Source organism: Microcaecilia unicolor, chromosome 4 (genome assembly GCF_901765095.1).
Source record: "Microcaecilia unicolor chromosome 4, aMicUni1.1, whole genome shotgun sequence".
NCBI lineage: Eukaryota > Metazoa > Chordata > Amphibia > Gymnophiona > Siphonopidae > Microcaecilia > Microcaecilia unicolor.
This window is the reverse complement of record NC_044034.1, coordinates 91,998,454-92,011,580: the sequence shown is the minus strand read 5'-3', so window position 1 is coordinate 92,011,580 and position 13,127 is coordinate 91,998,454. Positions and strand designations below refer to the sequence as shown.

The following is a 13,127-nucleotide window of genomic DNA, read 5'->3' as shown; positions in this document are numbered from 1 at the left end:
CTTGGGAGTACTGAAATTCTCTACACCAGAATCACCTGGTCCTACAGCTCAGAAGATTACAGCTAATTCAGAACTTGGCTATTGAACTATTGTATCACAAATCTGTTCATGTCATTCCTTTGCTTATGGCTGAACAATGGATCCCAATAACTTATAAAATATTGATTACAGTACAGCAAGGTCATTTGTACACCTAGAGGCATATTTTCAAAGCACTTAGCCTTCCAAAGTTCCATAGAAACCTATGGAACTTTGGAAGGCTAAGTGCTTTGAAAATATGCCTCTAGTTTCCTTTCTAATTTATGGATTCCTGCCAGAATACTTACATCCTTGCAACAGAATCTATTGGTTATTCTTTCACAAACAAATGTCTGTTTTTATACTTCTCATACATCTTTTTCAGTTATGGCACTTACAGTGTGGAATGCACTTCCATTGTATATTAGAACAGAGAACTATTTTCTTAAGCTTAAGGCTTCCTGAAGAGTTCTCTTTTGAAACAACTTATAGACAAAGAATACATTGATTATTTTTCCTCTCTCCTCTAAAAGCAGTTTACTAATGACATGGGTTGCATTTCAGCAATATGTTTTCCCTCCTCTTGGAATCCCTTTCTATTATGATTTTTATTTTTAAATTAGATTTAAATTCTAATTTTTAAATTTGCTTTGTGTGATATTGATAATTGCATTGTATTTATTTTATCCTAATGTGCCTGTAGCATCATTGTATTGTGTTATAATTAGTTCTTTATTATATTGTATTTTGATTGTAATACTTTCCCCTTTATCATCTTTGTAACTATGTTTTTTTGAAGAATATGTGGTATATCAAATAAAATAAACATATCCATGTTTCTCTCTCATGGAAAAAACATATCTCAACTTATGCACCTATGCTGTTTGTGTGGTTTCTGATTAGCTATATCAGCTTGTACCCCCTGAATGTAAAGAGTCTAATAGCGTATTTTTATTGTCAGGGACATTTTTGAGGAAGTCCCAAGAGAATGTTCCAGAAAATGTGATTTGGGGGGCTGTGTTTATAGCCCTTCAGCAATTCCTCCAGAGCTGAGTAGGTGGAGTCCATGCTGCCCCTGTGCATCTAATTGTTCTCTGATGGCTAACAGCTGCACCTCATCCTTTTGATTCCTGACCTACCACCTGCACATAATAAAAAGCTAAGTTATAATTCCAGGGTGTCTGAGTTTGCACCTAGCAGGGGAAGTATGCAAAGAATAGTAGGCTGCCAGCCCCAGCATGCATCACACCTGATCTTACTATTCCCCCACCTCTTATCATCAACTAAAGAACTGGCTACGGCAGGTGTACAAAATGGGAATCAGTAGTAAAACATGTCATCAGGTCTTAGAACAGAGAAAAAGTTGAGAATGCTGGAAGAAGGACAATTAATTAACATGCAGGGTGCCCAGTCCCTAGAGACCATTTGATCTTCCAAACCACCCATGAACTAGCACAATAGATAGACGAACTCATTTGGGAACTAATACAAATCCACTATATTCATTCTTTTCATCAGGGCACTGTCAGTTCTAAAGCACTGTGTTTCTATGCAACTATGCTAACTCATTTTATTCACTCCCACCGTTATGGATTTATGCTGTAGCACTGTTTCTTCCTAGAGTGGTTTGTAAGCACTGCATTGATACATGCAGCAGACAGATATGAGGGAAGGAGACGGCCACGGAAAGAGTTCAGTTGAAAGAGCATCCTGTGCCGTGATCAGAAGACTGAACCAGGGCCAGCCCCACTTTACAGCATGGGGACACCACTGCCCCCCCCCCCCCCCCCGACATCCTACTGCAGAGCTCAGGGACAGTACCAGCCAGAATGATGTGTATTCAGGAGTATGCCTCACTTAGGAAACAGTAACTCTGTGACTTTAGCTTGCCCCTGTACAGTATTAGATAGCAATGCCACTCATGTAATCCTAGAATAAAGTACACCTTTACAGTTCTGGTCTCCATCCTCAGTTCGTACTCACAACAAAATCAAAAACTGCTTTCAGTCCTGGCATTTTGAGATACAAGGATAACACAAAATTGTTTAAGTGACTTGGACACTGGACAGGACGTTTGTAAGCAAAAATTTTCTTTAGTGTTAAAATTTGTCAGAGCTAGAGGATGAAACAATGATACATAGAACATTTTCTGAAAAAAAAAGGCAAATGAGGGAAAGCATTACTTGAGGGAATGAGGAATCGGAATACGTAAAATGAGATTTCCCATGCCCCTTATCAAGGGCAAATTACTCTGGGAGAAAGCAGAAAGTACACTTGTCAGCCAAGAAGAGACTGTGCTGAAGTCTTGCCTAGCTATAAAGTTTCTGTATGATACCTGAGCTGAACTAGGAGGGGAATAAAAAAAATAAAATAAGAGGAAAGACCCCAGGCAGCTGCAATAAAGGCCCTAGTGTCTTAGCCCAATAGCAATTCCAAATGAGCAGGAAGAATAAACCAGCAAAAAAAATCTGTTAGTCAAAAAAGTGAACAAAATAAAGTTTACCTTTACATTTAAGAGGAGGACTGTCTAGAGCAGTGTTCTTCAATGCAAGGCCTGGGGCCAATGGCGGCCCCTGGAGACCTCCAAGGTAGCCCCCGTTGTTTTTTCTGCTACTCTTCCTCTCTACACAGGCTCAGGACAGAAAGGGAAAAGTGGAGGGGGGAGAAGTGGAGAGGGGGAAAGAGCTGCATGCTTGAACAAGGCACTCCTCAATAGACAAGGTGGTAGAATTAGAGGACATGAATTGAGGTTACCGGTGGGGGGAACTCAGGAATATATCATGAAGAACTTTTTCACAGAGAGGGTGGTAGATACTGGAATGTCCACCCACAGGCGGTGGTGGAGATGAAAATGGCAACAGAATTCAAAAATGTGTGGGATAAACACAAAGGAATCTTATAGAAGGCATGGAACCAAACAAGCTTAGTGGTGATTAGATGGCAACAACAGTCAGGGCAAAACACGGTAAGCAAGGTATGCATGGCAGGAGGCACCAACATTCAAGGGGCGCCAGAAACTGTCATGCTTACCTATGCGCTACGCTCCACTGGCCACCGCACACTACAGCCCTCTCAACACCTACCTTGATCCTTGAAGGCTGCCCTGGTGGAGTAGTGGCCTCTGCCACTACTCTGTCCCTGCTTTGCTCTTCTGTGCCGCAGGCGGCGCCACCGTATTTTAAAAATGGCTGCCAAGACTGCAGCCGAAGTCTCTGCAGCCATTTTGAAAACACAGCGGCGGTGCCGACCGCAGCACAGAAGGCAAAGCGGAGACAGAGTAGCAGTGGTGGGCAGGAAAAGGTGGGATTTTTTCCTGCCGCCGCAGAGGCGAGTACACCACCAGGGCGGGCGGACCCTTCAAGGTTGGACTGTAGTGTGTGAGACAGGGGTTGTAGTATGTGGGAGGGGGATGGCGGCATTACTACGGTGGAGGGACAGGTTTTAGCACAGTATAATTTATCACAAGGACAAAACATAAGAAAACCAAAGGACTGCATAAGGGGCTTAGAGCCCATTTAGTTATGTTTAAGCAAATGAGAGATCTGCATGAAAGAAAATATTTATTTTTATTATTTTGACTTCTGAAAACCACTTGTCCCTGAAACATGCTCAAAACAGAATAATCCATTTGCACAAAAGAGATGAGGCCCCAATGAGAGTTTAGTTTTATTTTCAGTCTTTAAAACACCAAGGGGCTCATTTTCAAAGCACTTAGACTTACAAAGTTCCATAGGATACTATGGAACTTTGCAAGTCTAAGTGCTTTGAAAATATGCCTCCAAGCTTCCCAAGGCAGATTACAGCAACAGTTAATATGAACTCCATCAGTAAAAAGGATATCCTCACTGAAATTTGGCCATGCATTACTATATTGTATAGAACAGTGTAGAAAAATAAAAAAGAGCACAAAATATAGCCTTTATTAGTGCTGTTTCCACCAGCTACAATAATTTAAGCAGTTTTAGTGATAATTTCTTTTCATGATATTTATATCTACACATTTTAAAGAGACCCTGTGTCTCGTCAGAAAGCCTTCATTCTGACAGTTCATTGTAAGTTATTGTGCAGTTGTGTACTGCTCAATAACAGCTTACAATTTCAGCTATAAATAGATCCTTAAAGTGAACAGCAGCAATGTAAAGCTGTGTAGCCTAGTCAGCTGTCTGTCACAAAGATGATCAGCACCAGTTGTCCAATCCACACAAGAAATCAGTTTTTATTATTAGGATTTATTTACTGCCTTTTTGAAGAAATTCTAATTAAACTCTGTGATATCAGAAGCTAGTACTAACCACAACTGACTGTGGCAACAATTCATGGGTTTCTGCAAAGCTTGCAAGCACATCAAATTTCTCAAAACTATGTTTTTAGTCAAAATTGTAAGATTTTTAAGACTTATTTGGACACCTAATAAAAGAAATGTCAAAACACTAGGTTTGTGAATAAAAAAAAAAAAAAGAATCAAAAACAGATATGAACATACACCACAATGTTTCTGGAAAAGTGGGAATTTTCCAAAATCATATGATTTCCTCAGACTTCCAGGAGAAACAACAACACTAGTCTATAGACTACTTTTCATTGCTACTATCAAAGGTTTTCATAAAGGTCAGTTCACTAACCTTCAATAATCTGCAAAATCTGTTTACTGGCTGAAGCCCTTACTCTTAGTACTACTATACCCAGATTTCAAACTTTTGCAAACCCAAACATCTTTCACTGTATCATGTCCCCAAATGCGTTTGCTTTGTAAGTAATATGACAGGTATGAACTTCACCTGTAAATCATGGTGCGCTCAATCTCCCAAACTTACTACTTATAAGCTTCAGAATGTTCTTTAGTACAGTGTATAAGGTATAACATATGCTGGCTACATATCAAGATGTGCATCCAGGTATTCCATCTGTATGTGTGTACTTTTCTATAAGAAAAAAAGTCTATATATGTTTAAGGATAATGCAGTATGGCAAGCTGTACTTTGAATGTGGCCTATGAGAAGGACTTTTAAAGTTATCCAGCTGAACCAATAAAAGGTATCAGTTGTCAGTTAATCCTTTTCTAGCCACAACCAATATGTAGTTATTGGAAAAAAGGTGCACCACGTAATAAAGAAAATTCTCCAAAGTGTTCTAAGGTCTCTGAACATCAAGTCCACTTGTCTGCACTATTCATCTATCCCTATAAAGCAGCATGACCAGTAAAATAGACATTAAGAGCTAACATTACTAAGTTTTTTTTCTCCCGTATAGATATTGAATGGGAAAAACCCACTTAATTGAAGTTTTTGAACGTTCCTTATGATTGTCACAGACATTCATAAGCAGCGAAATGGTGGACAGCCATCAATATTTTGTACAGCATTAGCAACAAAAAAATGAGGGCAGGCTGGAGACTAGCTTGTTTGGTCCCTCCAAGCAAAAAAAGTTCTTCTGTCACAATACCTTTACAGTTTTCAGTAAATGGGGCAAGGGCATTACTGTACCAATCCTCACCAGAATCCCAACCAGAAATGTCACCAACAGTACAGACTCGATTATACGACCTTCACTAACCCAACAGGAAATCCCCCCCCCCCCCCCCGGTGATGCCATCACATTTATTTCTATTTAAAACCTTTTTGTACAATTTTTGAAAATTAGGAACTCTATGCCTTTGTTTATGCGGTGTTTTCCATATTATCTGACTTTTCATTTATCCAATGGGTCGGTCCCATTTACATTGGATAATCAAGACTATACATAGAAAACTAGTAAAAAGTTATTTTAAAGTGCAATTGTAAAAAGATACACACCTATTAATTCACTTTTTAAAAGTATACAATAAAAATCATGATTAGAAACAAAAAAAAAACCCCGAAAAACATGGGGAAGTTGTGAAAGGTAAAGAAAAATAGTCGTCATCTACTATGTTACTATATTACTATGTAATCTGCAGTGCTACTACTTGAATATGAACATGCACGTAAAGTAGGTGAGACAGTTCTTCCTGTCCTCCAGCCCTGCTCACCTAAACCAGTTTTGGGTGTGAATAAGAGAGCACAGCATCTTTGCCTCTAAGAAACAGCATTTATACTGAACCCCCTACTGAACAGGGCTGCGTCTAACAATGCTCTTTCAAACGCCCCTAATTAAAAACATCTTCATGTTATTAATGAGAAAAATTCATGGGAAAACATCAAGCTATAAAAGGGATTTTCCTATGGCTAAAATATTTCCCCTCTAATCAGTACCAACCGTTCCGGGTACTACAGCATCATAAGCCTTCGGTCATAACTACAGTACTTGCTATCATAGGAATCAACTCTGTGGGTGCTCAAGCCCCCCCCCCCCCCCCTCAAACTGAGCAAACTCGTTGACTGTGTCCAGGGAAGGGTGATTTCCATTTTGTTAGCACCCCCCCCCCCCCCCCCAATCGTTCTGAAAAGTTAGCTGCTATGCTTGCTATTGCACGAATCCCTCCTCCATAAAACACGCGTATCTAATCTGTGGCTCGACCAGAGCTTCCCAAATCCGTTCCGGTGGCTATTCTCAGTGAATGAGATTAACTGCATAAATACACAGGTTAAGTAATGTATGCAGTTACCTCATGCACACCGTGACCAAAGCTTACGACCTTCCCTCGAAACAGTTGCAGAGAAGCCCTCTCCCTGCACGCATTGCCGAGACAGCCTCTAGGTGTCACTGCGGGGTGAAGGAAGAGACCCGGGGGTGTAGGAGGGGTTGTGAACGCAGCTCAACAGCATCCCTACAGCAAGCTCCCATGCAGACCCTCCTCTCCCCCTCGCAGAGCTGTGACTGACACAGAGAACCTCGGGAGCAGCACTACCATGTGCACAAAGCCAGCCCCGAACAGCTCTTCTCATCCCCGGGCTTAAAGCACTTGGCGTCCAGAAACAAACACCTTCCTACCCGTCCCGAAGCCTCCACCTCTCCACAGACACCCGCCACTGCGACTAAAGAAGCAGAGCTCCCACGCCAGAGGGGGAGGGGGTCTTTCTTGTCTTACCCGGCACCAGATGACGTCACTTCCGTCCTCCGGCGGGAGAGGGAGGGAAAGAGGAGTCCGACGTCCGGCGCGACCAGCCGAGGTTCGCGTGCCCCCTCTGGCGAGGGAAAGTAGGAAACGCACGCAACTGCCTGACAGGACTAAAAAGTGCGGAGAAGAGAGCAATTCACCTGCAGCCATTTCTGCCCCTGCCCTCGCTTCCCCACATTCATGGGGGAATGTTGGATCATTCCTATTGCTTGCATTCTTAGTGCACTGTGGTAGTTGTAGTTCGGAAAAGTGGAATGCCAAAGTGAAGTGGATTCCTCCAGAAAAAAAAAAAGAGTTCACCCAGTTGTTTGTTGACACTGTTCTGAGAGCTAACAGTTCAGACAGCCTGTCTGCTATTCAACTCACCGGAAAGACTGCACAATAATTACTATGGTTACAACAAGCCAGCAGCAGAAGAGACCAGTGGAACTCCAACCTGTTCTGTTACTTTTAAACTCCAAGCTATGAACTACCTTGATTATCAAAGTTCTTCAGCTGACAGTTTGAATTAATTTCCTGCTGTAAAGAAACTCTTCATTAGAGTCAGTACAACACACTCTTCATCAGCTCCAGTGGAATGACTTTTCAGTGTGGCTGGGCAGATAGAAAATCCACCTTTTCACCACTGCTTTTGGCTCCTAGCCACTACTCAATTTGCCCTCCCCTTGTTCTTTCTCACCCAGTACTTCCCTTGTCCTTAATTGTCTTGTCTGGCTGTCTGTCTTATTTTTAGATTGTAAGCTCTTTTGAGCAGGGACTGTCTCTATGTTGGATGTTCAGCGCTGCGTGCGTCTGGTAGCGCTATACAAATGTTAATAATAATAATAGAAAGTCTACATTGCAACAGACAAACAGACCACACATTTGAAAAACTGCTATTATTGAAGTAAAACAAGCTTTAGAACAATTTATTCATTATGTTTTGAAAGACATTTTTTGATTTAAAATCATTTGTTGACTGATATTGATTTGAAATCACAACTGGCTTACTGATTTTGATTTCAATTTCATTTTGTACTTATTGATTTTTTATTTAAAATCTTTGTCAAAATGATTTTACCCAGCACTGCTTAATAGTTAGCACAGTGGGCTGATGACCTGAGATACTAGGTTTGATTCCCACTGTGGCTCCTTATAACCCTGAGCAAAGTCACTTAATCCTCCATTGCCCCAGGTACAAAAAGCTTAGGGCTTTTTTTTTTTTTACCAAACCATGCTAATGATTCCCGGCACAGCAATGCTGCCAAAGCCCATTCACTTCGTTGGCATTGCCATGCGGAAATTGCTAGCATGGTTTGGTAAAAGAGACCCTTACATTAGGGATAAAAAGAGTAAAAGTACCCACATATAATAAAAGCAAACTGCTTTTTTTTTTAGCTTATACTAAGGAGTATATCAAATCCATGATCCTTTACCCCTCCTTTATTGAGAGCTTTAACGACTCCCACTGAGGTTTTGATAATTAAGCTTAACAATCATGGTCATTCCAATACCATCCTTCCCACAACAATCCTATGTTTAATACATAATTGGGCATTGCACTTTTAAATACTAATCTTTGCTTTGTATGTATATTCATACCCAATCTCCCTGCAGATAAAACAATGTGTTGTTGGGAGTTAGTGAAGCTGTCAGAAACTATTGTTTTGCTTTGACTACTGCTGCCTGCAACCGTAGAAGCCACACCCCAGGCAACTGCCTAGTCATGCCTAATAGCGGCAGGTCCTGAATAGGCCCAATATTCAAAGGATTGAAGCTCCTAACTTTGAGAGTTATGCTCCTAAACTGGCCTTTTTGAAAATTTACTAGAGCTGAGTGCAAATGTCACTAAACTCTTAAATTCAGAAGCGTAAAAAGTAGGCGACAACAGGGGAAGATTTAGGGCAGGAAAAATAAGTTAAGAGTTTTGCACTGATTTTCAGTACTAGGCTCATAAATTAGACTCATAAATCTAGGCAAATGAATGGCAGGCCTAAATTTATGAGCAATAACTTTTAAATTCATAAATTAGGATAGAGAGGTGTGGTAGCCATGTTAGTCCACTTTTAAAGGTAATCATCATTAGAAATAAAACAAAATAAAACATGGAACAGAAAATAAGATGATACCTTTTTTATTGGACATAACTTAATACATTTCTTGATTAGCTTTCAAAAGTTGCCCAAAGGATGAATTTTCAACAGATATGCTCCTAAATTTGACTGATAATAGAGAACAAATTTAGGAGGCTAACTTAGGAGTTCAAATTTAGGAGCTTAGCCTTTTCTGAATATTGGGCCCAATATATTTTATAGCAGTAGAATAAAGTTAAGCAGATGTTTAAATTTAACTTTTGTGAAAGTGCAAACCTGCTGAACCAATTTTCTCTTGTAAATACAACTCAGACCAGAAGGAACCAGACTGTTTGAGTATGTTGACATTTCTTTGGAAGCCAGAAAGAGGGTCTACATGCATGAAACAGAAGGATTTTTATCTTCATAGTAAATGAGTTCCAACCAAGGCCCACCACCACACTATCTGATCATAGATCACATATGTAAAAATTAAAAAATGATCACAACAATTCCCTTGGTAAACTATACATGCTTGATAGCTCTAGACCAGATTTACAGTGCCTATTTACCAAATTCTAGTTTTGGACATTGCCTGAGGGCAACTGCAGTTGTAATAGGGCAGAAGGGACAGAGGCTAAAAATGTGAATAAAGGTTCAAGGTACTGTAGTCTAGAAGAGGTCAGTTCCAAATAAGCTGAACCCCCCCCCCAAAAAAAAAAAAACAAAAAAAAAAAAAACGGGGAAACCACTGGGTGAAAATCAATTAAAAAAAAGGATTGTTCAAGATTTAACTATGATGCTCATACTTTCACTCTGAAAACTGATTCAAAGTCCGCAGGCAAAAATTACCCTTAGACTTTGCAATCATACAGGCAGTATTAAAATTGCCCTTTGAATGATAATACTCTCTTTTCCAGGCTGTCTTTGGTTTTCAGGGATTCATGCTTGTTACTCTGTACTGTAGCACTGAGTTCTAACAACCACATGTTTCCTGCAGAAAATTAGCTCTTTTGCAGGCAATGATCCCTTTTGTGTGACCAAACTGAAAATTACCCAGAGATGCTATATTACCTGAGCTTTTAAGACCACATCGATTTCCTTCTCTTCTCTGAACTTGGTCCCTATCTGGTTTTGAAAATTTGCGCTCTACCACTTCTGGCTCCTCCCACGTCCAAATGGCTTGCATTTGGACGTTTTTGACATGGACATCTTTGGTTTCGAAAATTGCCGAAAGTCAAAGACGCCCATGTCCAGGGACGTCCAAATTCAAGGGCGTTCTTGGTATTTTCAAAACGAAAGATGGGTGTCCGTCTTTTTTCAAAAATACGGTTTCCCTGCCCCTGGATTTTGACATTTTACAAAGACGTCCAAATCCAAACATAGGCGTTTTTTTCGAAAATGCCCCTCGATAATTTCTTCCAGTTCATTGGATGCTGAGAACTTGTAGCCTGAACAGAACACACAAATGTCTTAATAAAAAAAGATAAAGCCTCTTTTTCAAACATTAACATCCGCTTGGATCTGAAAAGAGGGTGTGGCCACGGGAGGGACATGGGTGGGTCAGGGTGTTCCTACAGTTTGAACGCAGTGTTATAGAATACATGTAGATCCACACCTAATGTAGGCGCAAATATTTACACCAGGTTTTAGTTGGTATAAATTCTCACACCCAAAATTGCAAGCAGATCCCAGCACTAAGTTCTATTCTATAAATGCTATTCTATAAATTCAGTAAATAGTACCCAAGTCAGAGCACCATTTATAGAACAGCGCTTAGGGCTAGATTCTGTATATGGCGCCTGAAAATTCTGCAAGGAAAAAAAACACACCTAGGCATTGTCTCTAAAGTACGCCTACATTTGATAGAATTAGTTTAAATTTCCATGTGATATATAGATTACACTGAGCACAGGTCAACAAAACTAAACTTAGTCACGGTCAGTTACACCAACTAAAACCTGATGTAAATCCTGATGCCTAAATTAGGCGCGGAACAGGCGCATTCTATAACAACATGCATAGATTTTAAAAACACCCATTACCAGCCCATTCCATGCCCATAACCATGCCCACTTTTCAACTATATGACTTAGAATGTATGCGCACCATGTTACAGAATACGCTTAGACAGCAGTGCGTGTAAATTCTAATTAATACCAATTAGTGCTGATAATTGCTTGTTAACATCCAATTATCAGCACTGATTAGCTTGTTAACTGATTAAGGGGCCCTTTTACTAAGCCGTGTAGGCACATACATGCATCCCACGCACGTCAATTTGGAGTTACCGCCCAGCTACTGCGTGGCCTGGGTGGTAATTTTTTTTTTATACATGCCTGCTATGCACACCGGCAAATAATTTTTATTTTCCTGCGCGTGGTGGAAACTGGGCGGTAATCTTCATTCTATGCGTGTAGCCAATTACCACACGGTTACCGCATGAGACCTTACCGCTAAGTCAATGGGTGGTGGTAAGGTCTCAAAACCCAAAATGGATGTACGCCAACTTTTATTTTGCCACATGTCCATTTTCGGCAAAAAATTTTAAAAGGCCTTTCTTACAGGTGCGCTGAAAAATGGATCTGTGCACACCCAAAACACGTCTACGCTAGTGCAGCCCATTTTTCAGCGCACCTTAGTAAAAGGACCCCTAAGTTATGTGCATTGTTATGGAATACACTTTGATTTCTGTGCAGAAATCTCAGTACGATATATAGAATCCTGGGGTTAGCACTCATTTTTTTCAGTACCGAATCTGGGCACCATTTACTGAATTAGCCCTAAGTGAGACAAGGAAGGAGGTGTTTTACTGTCCCATATTCAACTGCGTTGACATAAAGGATATTTTAGGAGGAAGACAGTGAGAAAGAGGTTGGAAAATAAGGCTCTCAAAGAGGGGTTGTTGAGGGCTCTGAATTTATTACTTAATGATGTATCACATTGTTACACAGAGGAAGTTACATGATCTCACAAAATGTGAGAGAAATATTTCTCAAATTAACCACAACATCACCCGTGACTCTGCCATGACTTGTTGTGCAGAGGTTTGTTAACAAGCACAACATAGTAGAAACAAGTTCGGCAACAAACTCTGAGCACCTTAAAATTTGATATTAAAAAACTGATTGCTACATCTGAGAATGGGAATTGAGGAAGGATGAGTGCTCTGAGTTGATGCCCCTGTTTATAGAGGAAAGGATGGATAGGTGTGCTGAGATGTCCCTGTGTAGTATAGGAAAGAGGAAGGAAAAATGTTCTGAAGAGATTTCCTTGTATCTGTGTTAGAGGAAGAACAGGAGGGGATGTCACTACAATGGAATGGAAGACGAAATGAGCAAAAGAGATGAGATATCCCTGTGATCATAGGAGTCAACTTTTCAAAATGATTGGGAGTGCTAAACCTAATGCAAATTATCCCTTCCTGGACACATTCAAATAATTTGTTCAAGCACTCACCCACGAAGCTGGCTCCTATGCCTGTGATGGCTGAGTGGAAGGTTAAGTGTAGAGGGAGTGTTAATTGTGATTGGAATGCAGTGGTGTCCTTGTCTGAAGGGTATATGTGTCCTAACTGTTAAGACTCGAGGGTAAGTTATCAGTGTGGGCTACTGTTAAGTCGAGTTATTTTACCACAAATCGAGTTATAAAATGGGACCCTGTATTGACAACAACCTTACGCTAAAGAACCAAGCCAACGCCATTACAAAGAAAATGTTCCACACAATGTGGAAAGTCAAACAGGTAAAACAATTCTTCCCAAGGGAAACTTTTCGCAACATGATTCAAACAATGGTATTAACACATGTCGATTACTGCAATGGAATATATGCGGGTTGCAGGGAACAAATCCTAAGGAAACTACAGACTGCTCAGAATACGGCAGCCAGGCTTATCTATGGAAAATGTAAATTTGAAAGCGCAAAACCCCTCTGGGAAAAACTACACTGGCTACCAATCAAGGAACGTATCGCATTCAAGATTTGTACTTTTGTTCACAGAATAATACATGGTCTAGCTCC

General features: G+C 40.5%; 1 protein-coding gene across 3 annotated transcripts in view; it reads right to left on the bottom strand.

Moving 5' to 3' along the window:
- The window catches only part of RCBTB1 (RCC1 and BTB domain containing protein 1), a 156,960-nt gene extending 149,520 nt beyond the window's left edge, over positions 1-7,440 (bottom strand). Inside the window, exon 1 of one of the 3 annotated variants that reach the window (XM_030200461.1) lies at positions 7,421-7,440. The gene's annotated coding sequence lies outside the window, so the exon portion shown is untranslated. Of the gene's footprint in view, positions 1-6,927; positions 7,026-7,420 lie in introns of those variants that run through there. The other 2 variants (XM_030200460.1, XM_030200462.1) reach the window with 2 other exon arrangements.
- Positions 7,441-13,127: the final 5,687 nt, after the last annotated feature.